Source organism: Lepidochelys kempii, chromosome 3 (assembly GCF_965140285.1).
Source record: "Lepidochelys kempii isolate rLepKem1 chromosome 3, rLepKem1.hap1, whole genome shotgun sequence".
Lineage (NCBI taxonomy): Eukaryota > Metazoa > Chordata > Testudines > Cheloniidae > Lepidochelys > Lepidochelys kempii.
The window spans coordinates 109,561,736-109,576,604 of record NC_136382.1 but is presented as its reverse complement, the minus strand read 5'-3'; the positions used below and the strand labels follow the sequence as shown (position 1 = coordinate 109,576,604).

The following is a 14,869-nucleotide window of genomic DNA, read 5'->3' as shown; positions in this document are numbered from 1 at the left end:
AAAACCTAATATGAATAAAAAGTTGTCAGTATGAAAATTAGAATAAATAATACTTAAAAAAAATAAACATTCTGCTCAAGCACCGTGAAGCCAAACAATTAAGATGATTGTGCTAGTACCTAGAAACAAAAGTGAAACTAGCCAGCTTAGTTTTACTCTGAGCAAAAAGGTAAAATCAAGAGCACAAATGGTGAGAAATAACTGATTTGTAATATCCATACTGGTTTAATTATCAAAGATATTACTATACAGGTAGAGAATTTTATTTAAATATATGGCTTTATTTTGATATTATTTCTCGATACTTAATTACTGGTTTGGAACACTAAAGGTTTTATTTTATGAAGTAGTAACAAAAATAGTGGAATGAACATAAAGTTAAATCACTTTGTTTCCTTCTTGCTTTACATAGTACTTCCACAGAATATTTTCCCCTGAGTTATGTGCTTATTGGAGACAAACTGTATTTAAAAAAGAGGTGGGCACAGATATTCTAGCATAGAATGAATTGGCACCACCCTCTTATTCCTGCCCTTCATATCCCCCTTTACTCCCTAGAACATGAGAGCAATAGCAGCTGATATAAAACGTTCTGAATCCTCACTGGCTGGCAGGGTCACCACTTAAGCTAACAGCAAACCACAGAGACCATATTGGGCACAAGTGGAGCACTTGTCCTGTCTCAGCCTTTTCACTGTCTGCTGCAGCCTGCAGGCCTCTGAACTCAGAGCAACAGCCTTGAAAGGAAATATTGCTAACAAGTTCACATGTATGACATCCAGTATTCTTTAAGTTGAATGTCACCTGCCATCTCTAACATTGAAAGCAGGGAGCCCTGCACCTGACAATGTTTTGTATTATTTTGTATACATATATTAAACAAGTTACTTCATTTTAAAAATTGTTTTCTAGTGACTCTTTGGATAAAAAGATATGAAAATAAAATATTTTAAAACAAGTAAACAAAATAAGCCCAGAAAATGTTTAAAGCTGAAGATTTTCTTTTGGAAATACACGCTGAGTTTAGAAATAGACACTGAATTTGCAATCAGAGAAGTCTGGAAAAAGCCAGTACTGCTTTGAGCAATTTGTTTTGTTTTTATATTTCCAAAATCCCATTTAGAGCGTAATAGAATAATTGCTGAGACTCCAATAAACCTTCCCTTGGGGAGTAGGGGGCAAAGCAGTACATGATTTAAGAGACGTATTGCATGACACATTAGACAAGCTACTTGGACTGGGGATGGGAACCGCAAGAAAACAGGTTCAAATGCTCAAGAAATGCAGCCAGCATCAGGAACTCTGGTATTATTTTGTTCTTCCTGACAGATAACATGATCTTGACCAGGCGAGGGAGAGGGGGTGGAAGGGGTGGAAAATGAAAAGGGCGGGGGGAGGAGGATCCCACATCCTTAAAGGAAATTCTCAAGCTGGGAAGACGCACAACTTTTGCATGGCAAGTTGAGACTGGCTCTCCTGGGAGTTCCCTTTTCAAAGGAGGGGGAGGGGAAGCAGAGATCTCCTCTGGCTGGGGGAGGCAGCTGCTTTGCACTCGGAAGCCCTGCCTCCTCCCTCCCCCTCTCTTTCTGTCTGCACAGTGCACCTCTCTCTCTCTCTCTCACAGACACACACGCACAGAGAGCCCATCATTCTCTGGAACTGGATCTTCTGGTTCAGCTTCCCTCCCTCTCGCGCTCCCTCCCTGGGACGCGCTGGGGGATCCGATGACATCACTGGCTGAGCTCTCCCCTCTCTCTCCTTGTAACTTCTGTTCTGGGAAGTGGTGCCAGGAATAACCCAGTCTGTCTGCAGCTCCGAGAGGCTCCCTCCTCCGGAAAAAAAACTGCGGCTTCTCCGGCCTCTCTCTCGCCCTGATTTTATTCTTATTTTAAATCAAGCTCCACCATTTAAAGCGAGCGAGAGAGAGAGGAAGCCCGAGAGCAATGGTCTATCCTACTACAAGTCAATGAACCAGACGCCCCTTGGCTGCCGGGATATCTCGATCTGTCTCTATATAAAGCAATGCCGCGGGGCACCTCGCTCCAGGCACCACCTTAGCAAAGGAGCAACAAGAGCCCCCCAGCGGAACCAACAACAACAAGGGCACCAGGAGGGGTTTCCTCCTTCCGGCTCGGTGACTTTCCAGGTGAGCAGCAGCTGCTGCTGCAAGGACCCCTCCCCCTCTCCAGCCCCTGTCATTGGCACCAGCTGACGGCCGCTTTCAACTGGTGCTGGGGGGGGGGGGCGGGGGAGGCACTCGTAGAATGGTGATTTATTTATTTAGTTAGACTGTAGCAGGAAAAGTCCTTGACAAGTTGGGTGTTTTGAGGCGGAGGCTTGCAAGGGTCTCTGGAGCAACTTGCAAGTGCGCGGTGTCACCGGGGGCTGTCTGGCTGCAGCGGAGGGGTCTATGGAGGACTTGTGAAGAATGGGAGGGGGGGGAGGTACTGAGAGAAACCAGTGGGGCTGTAAACCCACCCGAGCGGTAAGTCTCCTCTCCAGGGGTGCTGAGCTTGTTGCGATCATCGGCCCCGTTTTCCCTCGGATGCTGGGAACCGTTCCCCTCTTCTTGCACCGGGGTTGGGGGGGACGGGGACGTCTTTGTCAGTGGCCCGCTGTTAGGAAATGTGGGGAATACCCAGCATGTAAGTGTATGCAGATTAGGAGCAGGCTGCCTTGCGTAATCTCCTCCTGTGGCGAGGAATGAGCATGGTTTCTAAGGAGAGACACTGGCAGGAGGGGACACGGCTGCTCGGCGCTCACGCTGGGCTCCCTGTGGCAAGGTGGGAGGGGTACGCAGACGCTCGGTGGAGGGGCAAGGGTTTGCATGGAAGAGGGGGGTTGCGGTTGGAATGAGCCGAGGGGCTGGGCGGGGGGAGGAGAGGGTAGCTTGACGGACGCTTCAGCTGGCTGTCGCGCCTGACTTGTCCTTGTGCGTATGTGGGGCGGGGGGCGACGCGCGTGTGCGACCCGGGCTGGAGGTGGCGGGGGCTGGATGCGTGTGCGGGGCAGTGCTGCGCTGCGCCTTGATGCCTGTTCCCTGAAGTGGGTGGAACGTTGGCCCGTTCCGGGAATGTTCCATGACGTGTAAAAGCCACAGGAAGGGGGTTAACGAGGGGCTCTGCCTGCTGCTGCCATCAAGGCAGATGTGCTCGCTCTCCTTTTGCACATTCTAAACAGACCATTGTTCCCTTGGGGGAGGGAGGCTGGAAGTCAGAGGGAGGCTGGAAGTCAGCTTCCAAGGGCGGGGGTGGGGGAGCGGCGGCTGTCGCTGCAGAAATGAATTTATTATATAACCGGAGTCTACGGTCTGGCTGCATCTGATTATGTAACAGGCACATCCATGTTTGTTATATGTGAGACCCTACCTTGAAAGATCTACGCTGCAATGTATGTGTATGGGGGGAGTCATAAAGTGCAACCAGATATTGTCCTTCTGGGAGCTGTGTGCTGTGAAGCAGGAAGGAAGGAAGGGATATTCTTCAAGTTGCTTCTCGCAGTTTTCCTTGGAATATATTATCTCTGTAATTATGGGAAAATAATATTTGGAGGGGAAATCCCAGGTCTAGTTTGGCTAGTATTACTTCACATTTCCAGTCTGGAGTTCTTTACATTTTCAAAGTGCTACACAAACGTTCACCATTTGCTGCTTACAACACCCCTGAGAAATAGGTACAGTAAATGTTGTTATCCCCATTTTACAAATGAGAACCTGAAGCAGAGAGGAAGGAGATGCTATTTCTGTTCTGTTTAATATACTTAGGATCTGTAATTCTGCAGAATATGTAGAATAATCATTTTAGTGCAACTGATATAATAAAAAGCCTCATCTAGCAAGGCCTAAGCCTATCGTCATGGGTTTGTTTCCATTATTTCTATTACAATGGAAATGTGAATTGTTCAGTTTTCTTATGGTTCCCATGTGCTACTGGAATCTCACTCAGTTTTGCCCTCACATAAGTGATGATGCTGTTTTTGTTTTTTTTTGTTTTTTTTGTTTTTTTTTAAAGGTCTGACTCTAATCTGCCACAATAACTCAATATTTTTCTAATTTACTGACAGGAATATTCAGAGTAGTATTATTTTATTTCTATTATATCAAGAAAAATTGTACTAATCAAGAAGGCTAAAGACTTGAAATGTTAATTAGATCCTTACAGTAAGAAGTTTTAATTAAAAATTTAAATGAAACTCTTGGAAAATGCCATTAAGCTCCATTTCTTTCAAAAAATTTTTTTCTTTTCTTTTGAGATGGAACAAGTTTAAGTGTTAGAATTTGGATAATTACATACCTTACTAGTGGTAGTAAAAGTTGTGTGCACAGAGAGTCAAGGATACTAATTCTTTTTTACTACCTTGATCTTACAGTGAATCTATGTTGTGGTTTATGATGGAGGGAGTAAATAAATTGGCCTGCAAAGGAGAAAACAAATAATTAGTAGCTAGGTGCATTATTGTATTAAGCTCTTTAGGCAGACACCATTATTTACATCAGCATCTAGCACGAGGAGACTTTGATTCAGTTTTTGGTTCTGGTGCTACTGTAGGGTAAAGTAAATAATAATTATTATTAAATTGAAAGAACAAGTGGTCTACCAAAGAACAAAAGCAGAGAGTGGGCCCAACTCTTAAGCTGTTGTTTATTCAGGCTAAACTCCCATTGACTTCAACAGGAATCTAATCTTCAGATTAATGTAAGGACGTGGTAGAGAGTCATATGTATTTTGATAATGAAAATGACATGTAAACATGTTAGCTTTAATACAACTAAGGTGCCAGAGGCTTCACCTACTAGGTTTGCAGTATACAAACATACATCATCACTTCCAAATTATTTTACAGGGTCTTTTACAATTATATTTTAAAATTCTCTTCATCTTTGAAGTTAGGAAGTCACTTCTGAAACTTTGGGAATTGGAAGATCTGATATCTTCCACTTGGTTTCTGTTGTTTTGCCTAATTTTTTTTTAAAAAACTGTTAACGGTGAAAATGCAGATTACTTATCGCACAGAGCTGATTTTTGCACTTAGGTTTTTATTTTTATTCCTGTAAGCGAACTCTAGGTTGGTTTGGTTTTCACCTTTGTAAATGATATTGATGTGCTACAAAATCAACGTATCATTAATTTTGACATAGTTGATAAAATCTTCCCAAGTATTTAACATCATGCAATATACATTTTTATAGCATTTACTGACAATTATCAAAAGTGACAGGAATAAGTTCTGGCTTCAGTGACATGTTTCAATTCCATTGGTATTATGAGGTGAAATGAGAACAGAATTTGGGTAGAAGTAGAAGACATTTAGTCACATATTAAAACAACTAAATCCTATTATGTGGCAACAGTGCAAAACTGGTCTTCACAAAGACTGATTTTTAGATTCTCAAGTGACTAGATTTCCTCCTATGTGAGATCTGTTTACAAACCTTCTTGTTACTATGAAGACAAAATAGAGAACCATATGCATTCATGTGGTTCTTGCTGAATAATGGTAGGTACATATGTCTGAGTGTTTGGCACTAAATTTGTGTTTAGATTACTTTTGGCACATTCTTTTTTAGCTTTTGGTTTACTGGTTCTAGTTGAACATATTTATTTTAATAACTCTGTGATGTCACTGTTAATATTTATAGGCTGTACCTATTGATTTTAAGAAAAGAAAGTTTATTGTATAGTCAAGTTTTCATTTTACCAGGGTTGGTTGGTTGGTTATTTATTTTATTAGCAGGAGTGATTGCAAATTGGCTTTAAGCAAAAGTGAAAGTGACAAGTACCATTTTGATGTTTTCTTCCTGACTCATTAACAAGGATAGTTCTTGATATTAATTTAGAATCTAACCATTTTGGGAATGGCAGCTGGAATATGGAATCTCTGTCTAGCAGAAGCGGTTGCTAAATACTGTAATACTTCATACTGTAATTTTCATTCTTAGGGGAAAATGCCTACTGTTAAACAGTATTACTGTAGGTGGCAAATTGATAAGATCAGCTATGTGAGATGTAAAGTATTGTAAAATAAGGCAGGTCATCAAACTTTCAGACTTCAGTATGCCGGATGGTAGGGTGTTGTAACAAACTGTGGTTCTGTATATCGATGGCTGTCAATCCAGCCCTGGGAGTGGAGGGGTATGGCTGACACTTCTTCCATATGATTCTTATTTGAGTTTGCACATGAATTTCAGTTCAAGATAAAACGGTCAGGCCTGCATGCTAACCTTTTGCAGTTGGATTGAGTTATGACTTAAATCAGATACATCTTCATGGTAGTGTCCTTGTCAGGATACAGAGGAAAGAATGTTTTATTCAGTCTAATTCACCTCTTCTTTCCAGAAGAAGTGAACGTGAAAGTGCCATTTTAAAGGTCCATTCTCCTCACAAGGGACATGCATAACTGTTATTAAATTTGATGGGTTATAGTCTTTTACAAAAGTTAAGTACTCACTCTTTGGAGAATTGAAGGGAAGTGTTGTATGCAGAGACTGCATATCTTTTCTACTCGATTAAGATAGGACAAGTTGCGAGGAGATTTTGCCATTAAAATAATTGATTCTAGCAAGCTTTTAATTTAAAGAGACACAGGCAACTTAATTTTTAACTGATTTTAAAAAATCCTGTTTTTGATAGGACATCCTTTAAATAGTGTGTACTGAATTTAAAAAAAAATCACAAATAGTTATTTTAATGATTGTTTTGCTCGCTTGTTTAAGTTTATAAGAGTCTTTTCAGCAAGGAGGAACTGACTATCTGGTACTACAGGGGAAATGGTAAACTGTCTAAAGACACGAACTAAACAACATTTTACACTGTCTTTCAGTTATATTGATTTTGGGTGTTACTTTTCATTACGAAAATTACGAATTTACAAATTATCATAGGATAATTTCAAACTAGCAATGTCTCTCTAAAGGATACAATCAGCAAATAAGAGTCTTGTAGTCTTTCTTTCATTATTGCTGATATTAATATGTTTATTAAGCAATTTTCAGGAATTGTTCTATTTCAACAACATAAAAGAGGAATATTTGATAAGGGCTCCTTTTTTCTTTCTTTAGTGAATTTAGAGTTCATGTAAAGTACTGGATTGACAGCCTAAGAGTAAATATTCCATGCAAGTACAAGTATTACAAGTTTTCCCATGCTAATCTGCCAGTGTATCTTAATTCTGACCTGAAAGGACTGTTAGTGGGTTAAAATCATGTTTGTGTCCAGCCACATCCATTTTTTGGCTTTTCTGCTAAGAGGGCACAAAGATGCCACCAGTTAGTGCTAATAGTGTCAACATGCACCCCTGTTCATTTGTGAGAGCACTAATTCTGTTTACATATAATGTCTTTGCAAAATATTCCCCATTCTGTTTTAGACCCCCAAAAAACCCTTCCCACAACTATTAAAATGGGTGGGGACATTCTGGCCCATGTTTCCATGACTCCTAATATAAAATAATCAGAAGAAATAAAAATATTCTAAATAATTATGACTGTCAGGTTAAAATTATGTTAACATTTTTGTTTACCGTGTGATTTAATAAATATTATTTAATATTTAATACCCTCAATTTATATAGGCTAAATATAAGACTGCATGTGGACGCAAGGCCTTACTTTAATTTGCTTCTGATTTGTCTACCTGCAAAAATGGTCCATTTCTGATCTCCTAATACTGCTATAATGAGATTGGAGTCTGGATAACAACTGTTTATGCCCACCACATTGTTTGTGTATCTCTATTTGTCCATGCTGCTTTGGACGTATATTTTTTCCCACGTTTTTCTAGGCACAGAATTGAAGACACAGTTGAAAATATGGCCTTTGACTTTTAGTTGATTTCTAAATTTACCAATGTTGATTTTTCACAAGTTGGCATATGCATATGCATTTTTTTCTATACTTTCTCTAAATGGGCCCCACAGGTAATGTCTATACACAAAAAAATTGTACTTCTTTAACTATATCAGTATAGATAAAGTGGTACAGTGCCTGCAAATGTGGATGCAGTTACACTGGTATAAAGGTCCTTATACTGGTACAGTTTATTCCCCTTAATTTACAGGAATGAGCTATACCAGTATAAGGCCATGTCTGCACTAGGCGTGTTGTACCAGTGCAAGACTATCAGCATACTGTACCAACAAAGCTCTCCTATTGTGGATGCAGCTATATTGGCAAAGCTACGCTTTGTACCAGTTTAGTAAAACCACTCCTCATGAGTGAAACAAGCTATTTTGATAAAAGCTCAGCTTTGCTGGTCTAGCTGCATCTACACTAATGACTTCTTTATGCCAATAGGAATCACATCTGTTTTCACCCTTCCAAAATAGCTGTGCTGGCCAAAGTCTGTAATGTAGACCTGGCTTAAGTTACCTTCATGCTGTTATAACTGTATCCACACCAATTTAACTGTTGTGTAGATCAGGTTTCAGTGCCAGTTCTCATTTTCCTTAAAATGATACACAAACCATAATTAACTCGGTATGTTTTAATGACTAATTATGCGAATATTTTGGGTGTGTTTTACTACATCTGATTTTTGTTTCTTTATTTAGTAGGAGCTTTATTTAATTAAAATACTTTTGACACCCTCTCCATTCTAATAGGTGAATTTATACTGAATCATAAAATGCCACTTCCCAATATCCAAAAAACATCAGCCCCTCAAAAAGGAATTCTAAAATATTTCGGGTCCTGAGCAACATCTGTTTTAAAATACAAGTTTACTAGAGTAGAACCGTGGTAGGTACTGTACCTATATTATATTGGCATTGGCAGAAATATTTCTGGTTTATATGAGCTGCCAAAGGAAAAAAAGGTTGTACATTGTTTTTTTTTAAAGGCACACTGTAATTACTACTTTGATGTAAGAGGAGCTCATGTTTGAATGTTGCGGGAAAGTGTTTTTTTTTTTTAAAACAAGATTATCATAAATTCTATATAAAGGGTTATACATTTCCTGTATACACAGGAAAGAAGTAGATAATTTGCATGTATATAGTTTAGTTTAATAGAAATTCTTCTTTTTAAACAAAGAGCTAAAGGGAATTGAAACTGTGATGTCAGCTGACATGTACCAGTAACCCAGTGGTGTTAATTTGAAATAGAAAGGGATTGATCCTGATCAAACAGAAAGCTAAAATTCCTTCAGTCATCCAAAGGAGGATTATCAGGAAACAAATAATTTCTGTTAATTTGTACTAACTCTTTTTGGTTCAGTGCTTCTTTCAGACATATTTTCAGTTAGTCTGAAAATTCGATCAGATACCATACAAGCATGTGTTGGAAATTTTATAATAATGTATTTTCTAGCCATTAAGGCTGTAATAATGTTGTGGGCCCAATTCTGCAAGCTTGTCGTTTCAGACCACATAATGAAGTCAGTGAGACTTCCATGTGTGATGGACTTGTAGAACTGGGCACAATACTTTCTCTCAAAGTATGTTTGTTATGAATAAAGAAAATTGTTGGAGATATTTAACAATCTCAAAGAAACTCCCCATGATATGTTGTGGAACATGATACTGCCTACAATGTAATAATAGAAAATAACATTTTGAATTTGTTAAAATAGGATTTTTAATAGGCCGTTTTTGCATACAGTAATGTTTATTCTTAGCAGAGACTTTCTGTTTAAAAAAAAAATTAAAGGGACATGATCAGAATTTCTAGATCTTAAAATAAGCCTTTATTGGCAGTGTTATTTTGCCTGTTTTACCTTCTAAATCTCAATGTTGTCGTTATTTTAAATAACAATCTACTCCTTTCTGCAGTTCCAGGGTTTTGTTTGGAGTTGTTTTAAAACAAAATACATGTGTGGTGTGTCCCATTGTAAATAAACTGATGCTCAGACATTAACTGCAGCCCTGTTGTGGACATGCACACTTGTTTGTATACAGTGGGATTATTTACTAAAATAGTGCATTAGGGACTTTAAAAATTGTTAGCTATAAAACTAAATTTTATTGCTGCATATCATTTTAATAATAGAATCATAGAATATCAGGGTTGGAAGGGACCCCAGAAGGTCATCTAGTCCAACCCCCTGCTCGAAGCAGGACCAATTCCCAGTTAAATCATCAAACTGATACCAAATTAGTATCAAATTTGATACTAATGATGGTATCAAAATAAAACCTACTACTAGATCACATGCATTTTATTTTTGATTCAGCTCAAATGCAGCCACAAAACAAATATGACTTTTTCTTGGATCGAAATGTCATGGCTGTTCAAGAAACATTTAAAATTGAAATATACTTATTTCGGAGATAATAATTGGGAATACCCTTCATTGACAGCAAGATGTGATAAGATGTAGTTATAGAGAAAAGCCAATATGCAGTAGAACATATCTTGGTGACAGCTATTAACTGTGTTTATAATATAGCACAAAGCTTTTTTTAGTTCAGGTCTGCTTGGAAAAGTGACTGATAATAATGTATTGTGGAATTCCATGGTTATTTTCTCTCAATGACTTCCAGTTCAGATTACAAGTAAACATATTTTTCTAAGTACAAGTGCTATGAACTTATCCTGGGATCTGAGAGTCAACATTTTTTCCCTCACAAGCATGAACAGTAATGAAGGTTCTACCAATTGAGCTAGGTCCTCAGTGACACCTGTGCAGCCCCTGCTCCTTGCCTTCAACTAGTATGATCAGTTGTGTCTGACCCTGGAATTGGAACTGAGTAAACAATTCTGTTAATGTTGCATAAAAAAGAGTAGAATCCACCTCCCTTTCTTTTAGAACTCCAGAGATGTGCAGCAAGGAGGAGTAAATAGTAGTATAAAAATAAAGTTTTGGTGACTAAAATAGGCTGATAGGACTGAATAAATAAAGGGAACAGATCTATTGAATAAGATGGTGCCAGTTTTACACAGTCACTTTTCAGAGCGGAACCACAACCATAATGCATTTTATGTGCGAAAATAATTTCTATTTCAGATCTATTTTGTGTGAAAATAATTTCTAGCGTCTTAGTGCAATACTTATATGACACCACTATTTATGTGTGAAAACAACCTCAACAGTAAGATAATCACCCTCACTTTCTGACAAAAGATGTCATCAGTTACATTTGTAAGATCAAAGGCATTTGTCTTTTGTGCTTGGGAGAGACAAAAATGGTTCTTTTAAAAAAAAATGCTTATCTTTGAATGGACAGTGATAGATTCATAGGTCAAATCCTGTCCCTCTTGAAGTCAATGGTAGTTTCGCCATTGACTTCAATAGAGCCAGGATTTCAGTATAAATGTTAAGATCAGAAGCCACCATTATAGTAATCTAGTTTGACCTGCGTAACACAGGCCATAAACATGGAATAGACTCATTTAAACTACATGTGACTTTCGAAGAATGACTTTTTCTTTTACCTGCCAGAGCATTTGGATGTAGACTTTCTCACAGTACTTTGAAAAAGAATGGCACACAAAACATGCAATGTGTTCATTAATTATTTTGTGTCTAATTCTACAGTCCTGATACAGAGAAAAACTCCTAGTTAAGTCAATGGAAATTTTACCTACTGTAGGACTGGGCCCCTTCAGATGCAGTTTGTATTGCTTAAAATATAAGTGGTGGACAAGTTATGTTCATTTGACTTCATGATCTACAGCTGATTCCTGACAGTGACTGATAAACATGTTACTAATACATCTGAAGTGATTTGTGATTAACATTAGGATTTTAGTGCGCAATAAAATACCTGACTAGGAAATCACCGCCTGATATTAACAAAGAAAAAACAAAGATCCTGATTTTTTAAAGATACTGTGTTGCTACCTCCACAGTGAGTTACTTGCAGTGGGGAGGAAGATGAGCTGGAGAGAGGAGAATGAGATCTGTATACATGGCTGAAGAAGATCACCACCACCAAGTCACCAGTAGCATCCAATATGTATTTTGCTAGTATTAATATACATCCAAACATTTTTATGCAGATACCAGATTTTTGTTCAGTTACCAATAATGAAAATCTATATATTGTACTTTGACCTAGTTTATCATAGCAAATTGTTTTCATTTTGCTTTTCTTATGAAAACTTCAGAATTGGCAATTCCCCGGTGAAAACTACTGCATAGTTAGCCCCATTTGTTAGTGCTGGCTCCAGCAAGCTATGTTGTTGGCAAGGAACGTGGTCACAAGTCAGTGCTGACATGTGCTGGTGGAGTTGTACAGGGAAGCTCCACAGTGCATCTCCTTTTGTTTTGCTTGGTGGCAGATAGTCTTTCTTCTCTAGTTACTGATTTGATTTTTGCCTTCCATCACGAGTGATTTGAAAGTTCTTACCGCCTTATGGTTTTCTGGTGGCCCTTGTGAAATGAGTTGGTATCTTAGGGCTTGTCTATACACACAGTGCTGAAACAGCGCAGCTGAAGTGCTTAGTGAAGACACTACAGCAGCAGTCTCCAACCTTTTTACACCCAAGATCACTTTTTGAATTTAAGGGCAACCCAGGATCTTCCCTGCCCCTTCACCAAAGCCCCGCCTCCCTCACTCCATTCACCCCCCCCACCCTCCGTCACTCGCTCTTCTCCACCCTCACTCACTTTCACCGGGCTGGGGTTGGGATTCGGGAGGGGGTGTGGGCTCGGGGCTGGAGCTGAGGGGTTTGTGAAGGGGGGGGGTGTGGGTTAAATTCAGTGAACGTGCATAGCTACTGCCCTGGATGTCTGTCACTCTGCTCCCTAAACCACACCTCACATTGCAAGGGAGTGGCATGCAGAGGAGTGAGACATCTCCGTGATGCACACTTCTCTATAGCCTGAATGTGGCATATCTGTAAAGTTTTCTTTGCTCATGGTGTGCCCTTAAGAGAAGGAATATCTAATCTACTTTCTATACCTTATATTCTTAGAAATTAAGAGACAAGATTTGGAGAAAACTGTTACATCCAACCATACATCTTTAAGTGTATGCTGGCTAAGGATGAAGTACAGAGGGGAATATTAGTGCTTGGTGGGTTGTTAGTGAGACTGACAATGGGGCATTATCGCCTGCTAGAAGTTATGTTTATCAACACAAGTTTTCCCTATGCCATAAAATCTCCAATTTATGTATGTTTTTATTTTACCTTTTAAAAACCCTTGCCTCAACCGAGGCTTTTATATTTTAGCTGAACAGGTCATGAGAGCTTGTCTCAGTCAGGAGCTGAGCTCCAGCAGAAATCACTGCCACCATTTTGGATTAATGTAAGTGATAATGGTGCTGAATTTTTATTGGCTCAATTCTCAGAGCAAGCATTTGGAAGTTTTTCCATTGACTTGTACACCATTTTGGTTTAATTTAGTTTTATTTGATCATGGTCATCTGTTTGAGACACTTAACGAGCAAGAAAGGCAATAATGGAAAACAATTCTGGTCACTTGAACGCTGTCTCAGTCAAGTGGCTTGTCTGGCAAACTAAGAGTGTAATAAATAGAGACAGATTGTTTACAAATGCATATACTATAGTATAGAGGTGTCCCATACTTTCCAGCTTGATTACATCTGAACGCCATGTACTGTCACAGTCGAGATGGAGGGATCATATCATGGTTTAATTTTCAGCCAGAGAATGCATTTCAACTCCACTGCTTGAACAGATTTTTTTCTGTAGAAAATAAATAGAAATTTCAATAGAAAATTTAGGATTTTGTTTTTGTCATATTGTATGGATCAATATATACACACAAATAGCTAGAATAATTGCATCAAGTCAGTGGTTTCAGGTTACATCTGTGTAACAAGAGCAAAATTTGGCTTATAGTCCTTGCTTTGATCTTATGCCTTTTGATATTCTTTTAAAGACAATTTAAAACATCCGGCTGTTAATGTGTGAACACCAGCCTCTGCATCCACACACACGTGCTCATATGGGGTCATATTCTGTTACAATAGAATAAATCTGAAGATCCTTCATTGGCTTTAGCAGTATTACTATGGGTTTACACTGGTAAAATTGAGATCAGAATATGTCCCATGCAGATGTTGCCGGATGAGTGAGAGTTTTGCCATTGACTTCCAGGATTTCGCCGCTTCAGTTTTAGATAAGTCTTACTTTGAGCCATTGAGGTAGTCACGGAGGCAGTTCTCTTCCCCTCATTGCTTCCAATCAGATCATAAAAATGGAGACCCTAGTCAAGCTTGGCTTACTCTTTACTGTATTGAATATCACTTGATTAGACCATTGAAAAAATATGAACATGTAGACTTAAAGAAAATATAATGCAGAAGAGAGACTCTTGATTGAAAGTGTCCACACGTTGTTACTAATGATCATGCCATAATGTGGAAAGTTCTCTGGAAATGAAAAGCAAGAAGTATTCCCTGCCCTAAGGTGCCTTCATTATGATTTGGGTATTAAAACCTTTAAAGGATTAGGCACAAAAGTTTGACAGTGGTTTAGAAGATGAGGGAGACCTACATCTCTTCTCCAGGTCATTTTTGCTCCCACTTTGGTGATATGTTAACATGGATCTGACCCTAGCGTGTCTCAAGTGCCATCATTTCTGAGGTGCATCAGATGAGTAATTTTTTGTAAACTATTGATGTTTTTCATCATGAAAACAAATAAGAAAATAATGCTTTCAGTAAAGTTGTACGGTTATACATATTGTTGTGTTGTAAAAGCAAGGATGGAATCTTATATATCCATCCTTCCATACAAATTGCCACAACCAGTGATTAAGCCTAATCAAAACCCAGTAACACTGAACTAAGTCAACCTGCAGCTAAACCTTCCATCTTTACGTCTCCATTTTAACTCTAGTACTTACTGGAAGAACTTTTAATACTCAGGGTGACTGTGTAGAGGAGGTAAGGGGAAATCATTCCTTTGTTATCACCAAACAAAAAACATCACCACCACCACCACAAAAAACCCTTGAGTTAT

General features: G+C 38.7%; 1 protein-coding gene across 4 annotated transcripts in view; it reads left to right on the top strand.

Moving 5' to 3' along the window:
* Window positions 1-1,595: 1,595 nt before the first annotated feature.
* Window positions 1,596-14,869, top strand: part of HIVEP2 (HIVEP zinc finger 2) — a 151,366-nt gene continuing 138,092 nt past the window's right edge. For 2 of the 4 annotated variants that reach the window (XM_073337493.2, XM_073337494.2), the window contains exon 1: window positions 2,548-2,783. The gene's annotated coding sequence lies outside the window, so the exon portion shown is untranslated. Of the gene's footprint in view, window positions 2,147-2,229; window positions 2,486-2,547; window positions 2,784-14,869 lie in introns of those variants that run through there. The other 2 variants (XM_073337492.2, XM_073337495.2) reach the window with 2 other exon arrangements.